Source organism: Mesitornis unicolor, unplaced genomic scaffold (genome assembly GCF_000695765.1).
Source record: "Mesitornis unicolor isolate BGI_N332 unplaced genomic scaffold, ASM69576v1 scaffold1453, whole genome shotgun sequence".
NCBI lineage: Eukaryota > Metazoa > Chordata > Aves > Mesitornithiformes > Mesitornithidae > Mesitornis > Mesitornis unicolor.
Genome location: NW_010172376.1, coordinates 26594 through 42735, shown reverse-complemented (window position 1 = coordinate 42735; position 16142 = coordinate 26594).

Sequence of the window (16142 nt, the reverse complement as noted above, 5' to 3'; positions counted from 1 at the left end):
GAACAGAGCCGTATGGAAGGGCTATGCAGCTGGGAGATAATGGAACTATTTTCCCAGCTGGGACTACAAGCCTTTTATCCACCGAGCATTGCGTGTCTCTTCACTGGGATTAACCGTGAAATACACTGCTTTCCCATCAGACTTGTGCTCGGAGCCACACCATCAGTGCTCGAATCATATCAACAGCTCCTACAGTTTGTGCATATTCCTAGCTGCGAATCTTGAACATATAAAAATTAGCGCTGCGCTGATCATCCTTCAAGCAAGCTGAGAGACCGAAAGTGCAGCTGTCATGCGAGTGGCATAAAAGATTAAATGTGTTCTTGCTACTCTTTACGTACAAATATGAGCTCCTGACAGGTAATCAGAAACCTCTCTTCCTGAAAACTGGGTCAGGAACTTGGTATTAGGTTTAGAACAGGAATGGAAATAATTTTGTTTAGTCCTGGGTCCTGCACTTGCTTCCTGAGCTTCATAGGATGCGAGTCGGATTACATCCCAGCACTGACTGGACTCTTTTTAAAGAAACATTTAACTTCCCCTCCATATTTTGCATAGAAAATTTGGGAAGGAAAAAAAAAAAAAAAAAAAGAATCTTGTTTGTCTAAAGTAGCACAGCCACAAATTCTGATGGCACATAAAACCTTCTTAAATTTCCATTTTTCCTCTTGGGGCTGCTTTAGCAGAGATCAAATGCGATGCTCAGGCAGGGGAATGCCTTTCCATTAGTAAGCAAAAGTTATTTGTATTCACAGGGGATGGAAGTGGAAAACAGCAGTTTTCAGAAAGTTTCTGCCAAGAAAAGTACAATTGTGTCATAGGCATTGCTTCACAACGTTTTAATGTAATCTTGGTGTAAATCCATTAGTTTGTAATGGGATTAATTGCATGCCTGTCTGAGCAATGGCAGGCAGAGAGGATGTGGAAATCAGGTGGTAAAAACACACAGCAGCAGGCGGGTGCCTTAAGTAGACCAAAACAGAAATTCAGTCAACAAAAGAGGAGACAAGTGCATATTTTTTAGTCTGAATTTTCCCCACTTGTAAACTGGGAGGACGTTTGTGCATCCCCTTAGTTTCCAGCACAACCGCTGTCTGCGGAGAACTTGCACTAGGAGTTTGGTGGCATCTCCTCAATGGCTCTACCATGGAACCACTTCCTCCCTCCCCCTGATGTGGTTTGGATGTGTGCAGTGGCTCATTGCTGTGTGACTGGGCCTCTGTGCTCGTTGTCAGTCCACACAGAGGCATTGCTGAGTGGCAATGATGAGGCTGCTCTTACTTGAGTTGTCTGTTCAGTTAAGACTCCCTTGAAGAAAGATGAAGTAACAATAGCGGGAGAGAAGGTGAAGATGCTGTCCTTCCTGAGGAGAAGAGGTTTCTATCATTCATCTGCAGAGTAGATGGTTCATTTGACCTAATTTAAGTGATCTGGGTTCAACCCACACTTCTTGAAGGGCTTCTTTTGTGTTCTCCTTAGAGGACTTCTCTTATGACCTTGGAAGCACCTCAGCTGCCCTGATCTGCTCCTTGTTTGTAAACTGGGGACAACAGGACTTTGGGAAGTCATGGGATGTGCATAGAAGTGCCAAGCATCCTATGCCAGCCCCGTGGGGCCTGTATGGTGTGCGTTCCCCTCCTGCTTCAGAGGTCTCATAGCCATCCTCCTGATTAACAAGCAATTTCACACTTCCATTGTGTGAGCTTCTCAAATGAGCTTTACTGACAATTAATTAAGCCTTGCAGCACCTTCTAAAGTAGACAAGCATTATAATTAGCAGTTCTATTTTTAATTAGGAATAAAATTTGAAATGGAATTTTAGGTATTTCCTCATTAAAACTTTCTTTTAAACAATGTCAATGCTTTTTCTAAGTTGTATCAAGAGTAAATAGACAAAGAGTTCCTTACAACAGATTAACCCAAGCTTCTCATCACCAATTGTAAAAGTTTGTTAAAAATCTACTGTTTTCTATGTCAGAACAAATTATTTTGCTCATGCATTGGTTGTCTGACAAGACTGTCTGGGACCAGAACTTCTCAGGTGCTGAGAAAATTAACGCAGTTAAAACTTGTCCATTTCTAACTGGGAATAGAAAAAAACTTCTTAGAAGAGTCCCTTCTAAAAGTAGAGTATTCATTTCTAGATCTCATGTTTTCATTCAGGAAATACTATAACACTTAGAAGTCTGAATTTTGAACTTCTGAAACTCTGAACTGTTTTTTTATTAAACCTTGTGAAGATCTGATTTAGATGTTCTGACCTACATTATACTCTATGTGTAATTTCTAAAAGATACAGGTATAGTCTTTAATAAAGTTATGATAACATTGAATATCCAAACATTGTGTTCCTAATGGTCAAGACAAATCATTTAAAAGTTACCAAAATGTTGTGGTTTTGTCCAATTTTCTTTCAAAACAAAGCTTCATTGTCACTGACATTTCTTTATCAAAGGTTTTGCTTTTGAAGAATTGCCATATTCTGGCAAAAAAAAAAAAAGCAGTTTGTTGGATTGTTGTTTGGTTGTCATGTTTTTTTTTTTAAAAGCCACCAATCAAAAACCTTACTTAATATCAGTAACCTTATTGTGTTTCCAGCAGTCTGAAGTCCCTTAAACAATCCTTTTCAGCCACTAAGCCCTCTTGCTGCTCCTGTTTGGGTTTGGGCAGTGTCAGAGCATGGGCAATTGCTGCTGTGTTGTACAGATCTGGGGCGAGACTCAAGCAACCTCAGCTGTCTAGGATGTGGCTCCAGTCACCCCGAAAACTGGATTATAGAATGGCAGAAGTTTCCATAGCTCAGAACAAATGGCACAAAGTCCTTGAGTACCTTTGGGACACTGTTGTAGACTAAAAATAACTCTGAGATAGGATCTGGTCTATAAACTAGACAGCAGATAGAATCTGGAGCATCAGCTGGAAGACAGAAGTGAATTAGCAGGAGTGGGGCCAAGGTGTTTCTTGCAGAAACTCTGCTAATGAAAGGCCTGGGAGACACTTTCTCCTCTGTTTCCTCAGTAAAAATTGGAGATGCCTTCAAATGATACATGCAGATTTTTGTTAGAGCTGTCACTGCACCTTTGAAAGGAGATAGAGCTTTCCAGCTCACAGTGGCTGTGTCAGTATTTCTATCTCTCCTTTAGACAGAGTAGATAAATCCAAGACGTCTTTAGCAACATTTTAAAGTTAATTAGATATAGGACTAACATGATGTAGACTCTTTCCGCTGTGCTCAAACGGCGACTTGTCCTTGAGCTAGTTCCTATGATCACAAAGGCAAAATTTGAGGCCAAAGATGAAAGCCCTTTGAACAACGGGATGTGATTGCATCCCATGAGGTGCTTTATTCAGCCGGTGACACCTGCTGCTTTGAAACTCCTCTGTTAAGCAACCTAAATTGCCATTTGGCATTTACACTGAGCGTAGGATTTTGGTTTCTCTAAATTCTTCCATTGTGTCTATGAATCCACAGGCACTGCTCAAGTAAGAGTGAAAGTGAACTTTGCAGGGCTTAGCCTGTAATCATTCCAGAGGCAAAACTCCTAGACCTGAGTTATTCAGTAGGTTTGGATACAACAAGTGGCATCCTATGTGATAGTGGAGAAAGTCTATACCTAAAGCTACTGCCCGCTGCTCACAGCATTTCTGTGTACTGCCGGCAGGTGATTATTTTTCAAATTATTGGCTTACTTTCCCCTCAGTCCTGTTGGACATATTCTAAAGTAAATTTCAACACACAATCATTGCAAACTAAATGCTAGGTGAATGCACCTGTGCAATTTTTTTAATAGAGAAGAAAGCTATGTAATTTCAAATTCACACAGTAATACCAAAGGTGTTAGACAAAAGTGTCTTCTGATGTTTCTGAAAGTCTTGTCAGAGACCAACTGTGGAAAACATGGACAATGGAAACCTGAGAGCTAGAATTCATAATGATTCACTTGCATTATAGTAAAAATCAAAATGTGTATGAAGTTAATTGAGCTACTGGACAGCTGAACAGTGCAGGCATTGGTGAGTGACCTGATGTTGTATAAAAGAGGCCTTGAAATCACACAGAAAAATGGATGATTGTACCCTGAGTTCCCCAAAAGGTCTGCTGCTGGAGCTGTGCTGCTTCCCTCCAGCAGAGTAACTGCTAAAAAAACCAACCAAACAAACAAAATTTTTGATGACTTATTAGCAAGAGACTACCATTAAGAGAGAGATGATGCAATCACTCCAGCAATGAAGTGCACAAGTTACTGGAGAGCAATGGTTAAACTCAGTGCCTCACTGCTGCTTCCATGCATCATGACTTGATTTAGCCACCCAATGAGACTAGTCATTTCTACAGTGTGCTGCTATTTATTCAATGGGAAGCACCTTTAGATGGCTGATCAGCTCACAGACCTGGACTGAAGAGAAGCCCCACATCTTAAACAAATATTTATATATATGTGGCCTTAAGGAGTTATTACTACAGTCTTAAAGGCAGAAGAAAGGAATTTGATCTAGAAGCAATGTTCACTCTCTTTTTTTTTCCCAAGAGTTTTTTAAATAATTTTAAAATCTTTATCTTTTTAATCTTTCTCTTACCATGTTCAACTGAACAGGGTTTGAACAGGGTGTACATTTAGCTTGCTTTCTGTTGAGTGTAAAAAGGTACAAATACAAATATTGAGACTATTGGTCTTTTTCACACTAGATCCATTGAAGAATCAAAATTAACTACTTCAGACCTTGCTTCCATTCCACAAAACAATTTCCTCTATCTGAACCTCAGTCTTTGCCTCCTGCTTCTAATGCATTTAAGTCTCATTTTAGTGACTGAACAGAGTTATGGGCAACCCCCTTCATAGACTGCACTTGGTCATGCTTTGATAACACAAGGAATAACTAATTTCTAGCTACACATACACACAAGCATTCCAACACAGACGCACCCAATTAAACCAGAAAGCAACCTCTCTGAACTCTGGAGACTTTATCCCCCCTCACAAAGAGGATGAAAGAGGAAAAGAAGTGGTTCGGCAATGTCGTCAGCTCTCGCGCTAAAGTACCGCATCGATCTCCATCTCTAGAATAAATGCAAAAGTTTAGTGGGTGTTAATTGTTTCAAATTGTGCTGTTTATTAATGATCACTCCAGCAAAAGTGTCCTCTGAAGCCATGAATAATGCTCTAACTAGAGCCTAAATGGTTCCTATGCTTTCATTTGATCCATGTTATTCTCTGATGTCATTTCACTTCTGCTACATGGCAATGGATTTGAAAACTTTCGGTCCTCGCCACGCATCTGGTTCTGACTGGGAGTGGGAAATGCTCAAATCAATACCTGTAAGCTTATCTATAATGGAACTGGAAGCTCTTTAACCCCAGGACTGAAATGTCAGGTCCAACTGGAGATAATTGGACAAGGAAATTTTAAAAGTATAAGCAAAAATAAGTACAAAGGCTTTTATTAAAGTTATTTTTGATATGACAGGCAGTGTTATTGAATGTGGTTTCTGTTTTGAAAGCACAGCCAAGTTCAACCACTGTTGAACAGCCTTCGCTATTGAGACAATTACAGTATTCTTCATGATACTTTTCAATGCTCTCAGAATGGCTTTGTGGCTAACTGTAGCATGATTTTCTATTCATAGCAATTTGGGGGGCCTTGCTCATCTTTTTGTTTTCTTCATGGTTTTGTGTGGGGTGGTTTTATGTTTGTTTTGGATTTTTTTGTGTGTGTCTGAAAACAGATGTCAGAGAAAACATCATCTGTGTGTTTCCAGATTTTTAGTGTTGTATTTGTGGTTGTACCTTCCTGAATGCGAAATATCAGATAAGTGGGTCACTTTTCACATTGATTTTCCTTAAGGGAGAGAAAACTAGAAGAATGGAGTCTGGGAATTACAGTGGCCTTTTACTGCACCTCACAATTCTGCTAAATGGTCAGTGGATCAATGTCCACCATTTGTGCTATGTGGAGGAGAAGACTACAAAGATATCACTGGCTATAAGTATAGTATAGGGTACTAGATGTCACATAATGGATATCAGCTGGAAGTAGTCATTCAGCTGAGAGATAGAGCTCGGAAAACTAGACTAAAATAGAATAATTCACAAAACCTCTCAATTTACAGAACTTAACGTAGCTATTCACTAAGTTGCTTCTTTCAAGCATAGCTTTCTTTTATCTAATACTTGACATGATGTTCAGAGGTCATGTTTTGGAAAGTGCTTGCAGACGTTACCTATTCCCTCTGCAAACACATCTCTTCAGGCCGACATTCTGGTGCGAGCAGAAGGCCATCTCCTGGTGGCACTGCCACTCTCTGACCCACGTTTCTCATAATTTTCATGAAGTTGCTGTGGCTTCTACAACACCAGCTAATACCAACTGTTTTAAATACATTTATTGTCCCTCATCTGTTCATGCATTTACAAGTCCTCAGTGACTCTGGCGTCATTACTTTATTTTTGTAGTGAATGTATAGTTTTTCCCAGATCTCTGGGAAAACAAAATGTCAGTAGGTAATGTTCCATGTTCAACGGAGTCTTATAAAAATAACTTCTAGTAATTCTAGTAGGTGTTCCAACATTTCTACATTGCATACATTGCATTTCCTATATTACATATCATTATCACGATGTTTGTAAGAATGTTTTGCTGTAATATTGAGTGCTACCCCTTGAACTAATAAAGCCCAGTGAAGGATGTTCAGTTCCTGCCAACCTCTATCAGGATACCTTGCTCCATTTCTTCTTTAGCCCTTGTTCTGCAATGCCACTTCTGCATCAAATCACATCCTTACATCAGGCCACAGCATCTATTATGTGCTTTTGCCAGATTCTCTTCTCCCATCTTTTGTTTTGTATCAGTTTTACATTTGAAAACAAACACCCCTTTCTGGGGGGCTGAGGGCAGCTGGGAGAAGGAAACCCTTTCTGACACCATCCAGCCTTCAATTTTTCTGCTCTGGTTAAATTGCCATTCTAGTGCACAGTGCTACTCTAATTTAGTTCATGTACAATGCTGTCAGCTCTGTCCACCTAACCTGAAACACCTTGCTGTGCATTCTGCATCCAAACACTAATGGCCCCCTCTCTACATTCAAATTAACAAATGTAAAAAAAAAAAAGTGTGAAAAAATGTGTCTGCAGAAGCTGAGAAGTCTTGGCTGTGGAGTTTTTCTGCTGACTTCATATGGACTTGGATCAAGTTGATAATTCTTTAACTTTCCACATCCCCTGAGAAAAATAAAGTGTTGCAGAATAAGATGAGAATTACATTTGGATAACTTGAAAATGTATTATTTTATCTTGTTTTTTTAATTATATGTATATGTTGGGGTGTGACTAACGCTTAGAATGAAAGAAAATTAAACTCAAAACTGCAAATATTAAAGCTTGTGAAAAGAGTAAATTATTTCAAGCCTTGACACCTATATTTCTATTTGAATATCCAAATAATAATGGTTTAATATCCACACAGAGAAACCCACAGCCTTGCAGGAGAAGGCCTGCCTCTGAGTCACAATCTCAGCTCCTCTCTAAGGTCCTGCCAATCTCCTTCTCTCAAACCATAGGGGTCTGATGAGCCCATTTACTGGGGGGCGGGGGGAAAAAAACAACAAAAAAAACCAAACCAAAAACCAAAACAAACAAAAAAAAACAACACAGAAAAGAGAGAAGAGTGCTCAGAAATGCCCTGCGGTAGGGTGAGACTTCCTGACTCCTCTTCTGTGCCAGGGGCACCGATGAGCTTCAGGGGCTTTAAACAGAGGACGTGGCTGGGACAGCTGCGAAGACTGCACACACAGGTGGGCACAGAATTAAAAAGCGATAGTTTTTTGGTAATTCAACTGGGTTTCTTATTCAAGTTCTGCAGTAAAGTTTTATACTTATAATAATTATTTATAGATGTCTTTGCATCTTCTCTTATTTTTATTTTTTTTTATAGACAGTTGTATTATGGAGCTATTACTTCTGTAATTCTCTAACTTGCTCAAATATCTTGAGTGTAACAAGGCAGCAGGAGGTGAAAAGGCAGGATGTGGGCTTGGATGTGAGTACACGTGCCTGCAGCAGCCGTGGCTAGAGCTGGTCTCAGAGAAAGCTTTCAGCTGTGGTTGGTCTTGGAACCTGAGCAGACTGGTCATTTTGTGACTTGAGAATTGCAACCCACACTTTGCCTGTCCTTCACCAGTTCTGGCAATTGAGGCCTTATCCTAGAGGTGGAAAATAAAATTACATAGGAGTCTTCTGTGCTACTTTTGATGCTAGCCTGTCCTGCCTGGTGATGAACCCAGTTCAGCTGGCCAGACATATCCACAACTTGGTTAAGAACCATTCTACCCCAAAAAAAACCCACAAACACACCAAATAAAAAACCTCAACAATTATAATATTATTACTTTGCATTAGGAATCTGAAGGTTGGTAAGGATGCTTTGCTTTCCAGGATTTACAGGCTAAAGTTTGCTGAGGAAGTGAAAATTATCTGTAATGATATGCATGAATTGCAGCAAGGAAGGATCCATCACCAGTAAGATATTCATCCAAGCATCTGCTTACCTGCTCTCCATCTGGAGCACAAGTGCAAGGAAGCAGATAATTGTTGGTTACAGAGAAACAGGTTGGAGAACATTAAAAATGAAACAAAGAGGGACAGTAATGTAGATTCACTTGACCAGGTAAATGTCTTAGTAAAATTGTTAATACTAAGGTATTAGAAATTATAATATATATATGCTTCATCATAATCACAGTTCTCACAGAGACAGTGGTAGGTAAAATGTGGATTAAACCCAGAAAATATATCCATGTCTGTGTCATTTTTTGATCCTTTAAAGAATTTTGTTTCCCTTCTCAGCACATTTCAACACTGGAAGAAAAAAGCTGTGTGTAAGCTTTAAAATATATCCATCTTCATTTAAAGGAAGAAAAGAAACTTCTTTTTAAAAAGATGTATATTGTGACAGTTCATATAAAATACAGCCAGATTAGACTGCACTGTGTTTACTGTTAGAAAAATATTCCCAAAAGCCTTCAAGTACAATTGCTTCTCGCGCTGTCTCCTTCTTGCTCTGGTGCCTTCATTTTAAGCTTGGCGTTGATGTCAGTGGTATTAAATCAGTGTAAAGGAATAATTTAACCAGCTCTATATGCTCCTCCAGCTCAATGTGTTTATCCAGCCAGGCAGTTTCCACAGGACTTGCCAGGCCAATGTTTGAGCATCTCTGACTTTAACACTGTTGGATCTAATCAGAAATATAAACAGTAGCGAATCCATGGTGTAACACTTGCTGGTATGTTAGGTCTTCCTTTAGGTAACTAGTATATAAAATCCACTTATTAAAAAAGTGAGAATAGTGGATGGAATTTTATAGATCTGTTTTTACTGAAGAAAATGTAGTTATCTGGGGATCTCAAAAGCTGTAAACCTGTTCCTAGTTTTTTACAGTACTGAGTAAGCTTAGATGAATTGAAACATAACCTTTTTCTGCAATCTTCTTTGGATCACGTTTGAAGACGTTTTTCATTGGATTATTTTTTTTTTTTAATTTCAAATGCAAACACAAAATATTCCTCTTTCTAGTTGCAGGTAAAATTAATGAGAGGAATATAATAATCAGACAGGGATCGTCTGTAAAGTCACTTGCTAGACGCTTTGTATAGAAATATCCTCGTGTTTTGACACACTGATTTCTTGTTTTCTGACAGTGGTATAATTTGCTTTAAGAGTTGTTTCAGTCGTTTCCCAAATATTTCTTATGCAGCACTGGATAGAAATAATTGAATTTTGCAAAGTTATTCCAACCTTCATTATGAGGAAAACGAGATCTCTTTATGTAATCCCATCAACTTCCCCTTCAAAGATTGGCTTAATTAAAACCTCACTCTCTTAAAACAGACCCTCTCTTATGATTATAATGAAGTTGTCCAGGTTAGTTTTTGTATCATGCATGATAATTTCTTATTGCTGTTGCCTTGCAGAATTGTTACAAGAGGTACTGTAATCAAGGATCAGTCTGGCTTTCCGTTTTAAACCCCTAATATATTTCAGGGGTGCACATAATCCTACAAGGACAAATCTTGCAAAGGCAACATCTTAGTGAATGACAAATCTCAGCTCATGAAGGGTGTTATTCTCTCAGAGTCTTCCCAGAATGGTAGGGGAAACCTATAGGAAGTTTGATACAGATGTCAACTGGCACCGTGTTTGTTCTCCTGTTTAGAGATGTTTACAGATGCATTGGGGCTGATATAAATAGATAACAAATGTTACAAAGAGCAGTACACAGTGAGAGAGTTTTTGCTTTACTGGAGTCAGATACTCTCATCTTTTCAGAAAGATACTGAACCATCTGATTTTCATTGACTCCTTAATACTACACTATTTAGCCCATTCTCAAAATATGCTTTTATTCAAATGGTTCCCAGCAGTTTAACACCCCATCACTCTTCCCATAACACAGCCATTTGTGTAAAGCTTTGTATGGATACTCCTTTCCACTATCCAAATCTTTATGCATCTTTCAATTGTGCAATGAATTTTATCAGACTATTTAAAATAAATTATGCAGGCTTCGTGCCACACAATCAAATCTCTGCTTGTTAAGCATTTAGCACCAGTGATCAAACCCCCTAAATGTCAGAGAGGTTACAGCCTGCCTGTGTTACCTGCATGAAATAAAAGCTTGTCTTGCAGGCAATTGAGCATTTTCCTGTACAGAACTGGTTTGAATAAAACAATTAGGTGAAACATTCACTCAGAAATTGTGGTGCTTCTTCCATAGAACTGTAGGTGCAACTATCAGGAAAAATGTGTGAGGAGGGAGGGATTTGGTCCTTGTATAGGGGGTTTTCAATTTCCATGCTTGTTGGTTTCAACCTTGAGCACTGAATTCCAAAGATATTCACATCCTTTAATGGTTTGCTTTCACTCTGTGTAACTGCTATTCTAAAAAGCTGTCCCCCAGACTTCTGTGTGATTTCATGAAACTTTACATTTTGAAAGGGTCAACCCTGCCTCTGGTTTACTAAAAAAATGTATCAACTTAAGCATGAAATGACACCAAGAGCCATCACCCACTGTTAAACCCAGCACTGTTGCCCTAACATACCAATGCAAACTCATTCTTGACAAAATCTCCCAACTCCTCTTCTATCAGGAATAGCAAAAACGATTTTCCAAGGTCACTTTTCACATAAAGTTCTATATATCATGTTTAATTGTACTCGTCCTCTTAATACCATTTGTTTCAACTTGCTGATGGCAATTGTTGCACCATTTTTTCTCATCTTGGTGCATAAACTGTATTGAAAAAGCAAACATCTCAAATTAAGTTCCTCGTAGCTCATTTTAATTTTGCCTTGTGCCGTGAGAGGGCTGATAACCTAATCAGCCTGATTACTATTTCAGCTAGTAAACAGCGTATATTATACTCTACATATTGCTGTTAATAGATCGTACATGATTCTTGGGTCTATGTGTACTCTTCTAATAATTAATTTATTAATACTATTCTTGTTGAAACAACAGGAGATGTCTTAAGGTACCAGGAAGAGGTCGAACAAGACTGGGCACTGTACAGCTCACGTACCAAAATCCCTCACTAAGAACACATCAGACTCCTGTAATGGAGCTCAGGAGAAAATGATCACTCAGGCTACCATTGGGTAAATTTCTTTACTTAAACTCTTGATCTTTATTGGCACTTTCTGATGTCTTGCAAAGAATGAAATTAAGAAGTATAAGAGTAAAATTTCCTCAGGAATGAGAGTGTGGTTATTGTGACCTTTCACTAGTAAATCGGTGCTTAAACAAAGACCAGTACCATGGTTTCAGGCAAGGTATAGAAGCGCAAAGAAATGTTATTAGTGGTAGCAGCAGTCCCATGCACAGAAGGAGACACTAATCTTTCCAAAGATGCAGATAAGCATCTTGGAGGTCACAACTTTCAGATGCTGCCCTGGCTGCAGCAGCGAACTCGTGCAATCAGCAGCTCCATGGCCCAGCCCCTGGTATGCAGCCTTGCTCAGCATCGCTTCTGTGAGTCACTGTCACCAGATGCGCCAGGTCCCCTCGCAGAGACTGGTGTACATAAAAGATAAACTATCTATTATTACTACCAGTAATGGGTTTACTCCTTTATCTCTGGTAATAAATGTCTGTAATTTGGTTGCATGGTTGAAACACTGTTCTGAAAAAGGTCAGTATTATGGAGGTCATTACTGTCACAACAGAGGGTGTCCTGCTGCAGAGTCTTTAGCTAATATTGATGAGTACATAGCATGTCATTTATTGCCTTGATGAATACAAGGGAATTGCTACAGATTTGCACCAGGACAGAGTTAACTGAAAGTGGTAGGCCTCTTGGCTACCCAGGCTTCCTCTGACACTTAAAGAAAACTAGAACCAAACAGTGGAAATCAATCTGTTATTCCCAGCATTGCTGAGGACAGAAATGGCATTGCTGCTGTTTAGTGTTGAGGGGCTGGGGGGAAAGGCAAATTTAAAAACCCAGTTTGACTGACAGTAATGATGGGCTAAAGAACAATTAGCTGTTTGAGAGAACTGGTAATACTTGTGTAGATGATGTTAGGCTATTTACTACAACCTGGAAGATGAATTGACAGAAGGAGGGAGGAAATGAGCGTCTGTATTATTGTTGGGTTCGTGGAATTAAATTCATTATCCTCCACCGGTTTCTGAGGAGCGGCTCTGTTTAAACGTCGGACCTGTGTCCAGGTCAGTGATTAGCACCGGGCAGGACTAAAGACTGTAAAGCATCCCATTAAGGATGAGGATTGAGTCTTTTGTGAGTATGGTGTGCGACAGATCTGCAGCTGCAGCTAAACAAAGGGAGCGTTTACATACGGAGCCACATTGTTCATGAAGTGTTTGTCATGAATAGGTTTTATCATTCTCAATCCCACAGGAAAAAAACACAACAAACCCAAATGTGTGAAAAGCATGTTGTTTGAAATCAGATTCATCTGACTTGATTTCCAACCACCTGACTTATGTCCGCCATGGGACTTGACAAAAATGGCTTTTCCCCTTTCATGAGCTCCCGATCTCAGGTTGTCAGGAGCTAGTCTAGTCCTCAGAAGTAAATAGACCATTCTTGAGGTAGTTTCCTTTAGGTCTGTGGGCTTTGTGGGGTAATCCGGCTATAGGACATCAAATGCATTGGGAGCCTAGCAGTGCTTGCACTCTTCTGCCACGAGCACTAGAGTGATGTTGGGTGAACTGCCATGGTTGTCAGCCGTGATTTAAAACCCCTCGGTGACCAGGTCTGCTGGCCTTGGGCACCATCCTGCTGCAGGAAGGCTGCCAGCAGGGCTATTTGCATGCTGGTGACTTCTTGTGAAAATGAAACAAAACTGCCAAAGGGTCCCCAGATGCCCAGGACCTGACCTTACTTATGTCACTGACAGCTCTGATGAATCAAGAGGTTTCAAGGTCAAAATACTGAGTAAAAATCCTAACTGTATGATTTTTAGATACTGCCTAGGTTTTTCAAATCTCAGACCAGTGCCTTTCAGGATGAATGATAATTCTGTGGTCTTAGAGTGGTCAAGACTACTTGTGAATGTTGATTAATAAGTTGATTAGTTGGCTGATTAGATGTGAGGTTTAGATGTGGATTATATTTAAGTATCAGCAGTAGTTAAGAGAAATTTATAGCACGTACTAAGCATCTCGGTCATAGTAACTAATGATATTTCAGTAATAAAACCTTCCTTTCAGGTGATAGTCATCACCATTATAACAAAAGTTTAATCGAAGGATTAAAGACTCTTTCTTTTTGGTTTACAATCTTCAAATCTTTTTCCCTCTGGAAACCTTAAAAAGAACTGCAAGAAATATATATCTTAGGAAAGGAAATTAAGCTTCGGTTTTAATTCCAATAAAATTACTTAAAGCATTCCACAGAATTTATACAGGAGCATATCAAAACACCTTATAAGTGTATTTATCTTCATAATATGCCTATGAAATACGGATCTGCTGCAGTCTCTGTTTTACTGCAGAAACGTGGCCCAGAGAGAAGCCAGGGGCTGGTTTCACAGTACGACTCTGACGTGCCTCTCCTCTGCCCAGAGCTGTTACACGTCCCACTACTACCACATCCTGACATCATCTGAACTCCATGGGTAGCTCAGAGTTTAGTGCTAATGTTTTCCTATGCCTACAGGTCTGCTTAAACCTCTCCAAAACTGAGACTTAATCATGGGGCAGGTTTTAGGTGTCTATCTGCTTGTCCTGCCTGCACAGTCAAATAAACAGCAGAAAACAAGAGGAAAGTAATTTGGAGCAATTAAAGCTGCTCTTTAATAATGGTTTTTTCCATACAAACCTTATGACAGCTACTCGAAACTCGTGCACCATAGCGGTAGGTGGGCATCTGGGGATCCTGGGCAGAAGCAGAATAGTGCACGTTCTGCCTAGAAAAACAGGTGGCTTCCTGATAGCTGGACACCCAATAGCTGTACCATAACATTGGCCAAGCTTGTAAGAGAGATCTGTGGGAGAAAGAAAACATTAATTTGAATCTTCTGCAAAATGGCTTGTTCCTTAGTCCCTGAGCTGTCCTTCCTTTCTAATTAAACCTGTAGTGTTCTTTAAACTTGAGCATCCCTACCCAGAACCTCTACCCTGAAAAAGATCCCTTACAAAGTCAAGAGCCATATTGCCTGGAGAACAATCCCAGGTTCAGCTCTTTAGGAGGCTTTTTCTTTTTTTCAAAATGACAAGGGCAAAGCGTGAACAGGCAATGAACCATCACCGTTCACCCATCGGTTGAACATTCTCCCGTAGCTGTCTGGAAGAGCCACAGTCGCAATGTGTAATTCATGTATCTGCTGTGAGCTCAGTGGTTATTTCCTCCCACAAAAAGACTGGGAGCTGCTTAAAATACTTGATGAATATTGAACAAAATACAGAGTGAAAGTTATAAGAGGTTACCAGTAAACAAATTCCTATAGGCGTTCAAGAGTTGATTTAGGTACAATCTTGTTTTTACTCTAGCTAAGCACCATTTCCCTCTCAATAATGTTAAATAATGTATATGCACATCAAAATGTCTATTGCAATGTGGAATAACCACCTTGTTAGTGTAAATGGTGTATAGCACTGATTTTTGAGGACCCTGGTACACAAAAATCCATTTCAATTCTTTTACTGCAGATCTAAATTTCCCTTTTTATTGTTGCAGTATCATATAACTTTGTCGCTTGCAACTAAGTGCTATGGTGCACAAGAGGAGATGCTTTCTTCTGTACCTCAAATTACAGATACCACCTATAATTGGGTGGGGATTTTATTTTATTTCTGCTACAGGTCTTTTTCTACATACATAATTCATGGCTTCAAATACAGTTACTGAACATTTTTGCAATAGCATTTAATCCCCTCTGTATCTTAAAGGAGATATTTGATCTTTAGAAGTATTTGTTTCTTGAGAAAACTACAGGAGTACTTAATTATTTCTGCTTAAAATCAAGCAAATTTCATAGACATAATTTTTTGTTAACCTCTGTGGATTTACTTTTAATAGCATAAAAGAACTGTGACTCATTATCAGACTCTCAAACTCTTCTATTTTAATTCTTTTCTGACCTGCTTGTCTTCTGTAATCTTTGGTAAACTGTTAAAAAAAGATGTTTGCTCAGATTCTTTTTCTGTAATATAATAAATAATACTTTCAGTTATAGTGATTTTGATCCATATCCTCCCAGGCATCTATGTTTCTGATTGCTATTCACGTCAGTAGTAAAAAGATATATTTAAATGTTTGAATTTCCAACCTGATTTGTGTTAGATTACAGGTAATATATTACACAGACCACAGTTTATCCGTCACTTACTACGTGCAATTATAATTTTAAAATATCCAAATTCATCAACTTATGCATGAATTAGGCATGAAAATATGCTGATTTCTGCCATCGTAATTAAATGCCCACCTTGGAAAATGAGGTGCTCATTGACTCCTTTCAGTGAATTCCCAGCTCTGTAGACACTATAGACAAATTTTCTCCCCATGTAGGTTGAAATTGACTCTTTGCAGTGGCAAAAAAAGCCGCCTCATTTACTGATGGTTGTGGAATCACAATGACACCAGTAATTTTAAAAATCTTGCCTCCTGCCTTTTAAAATAAG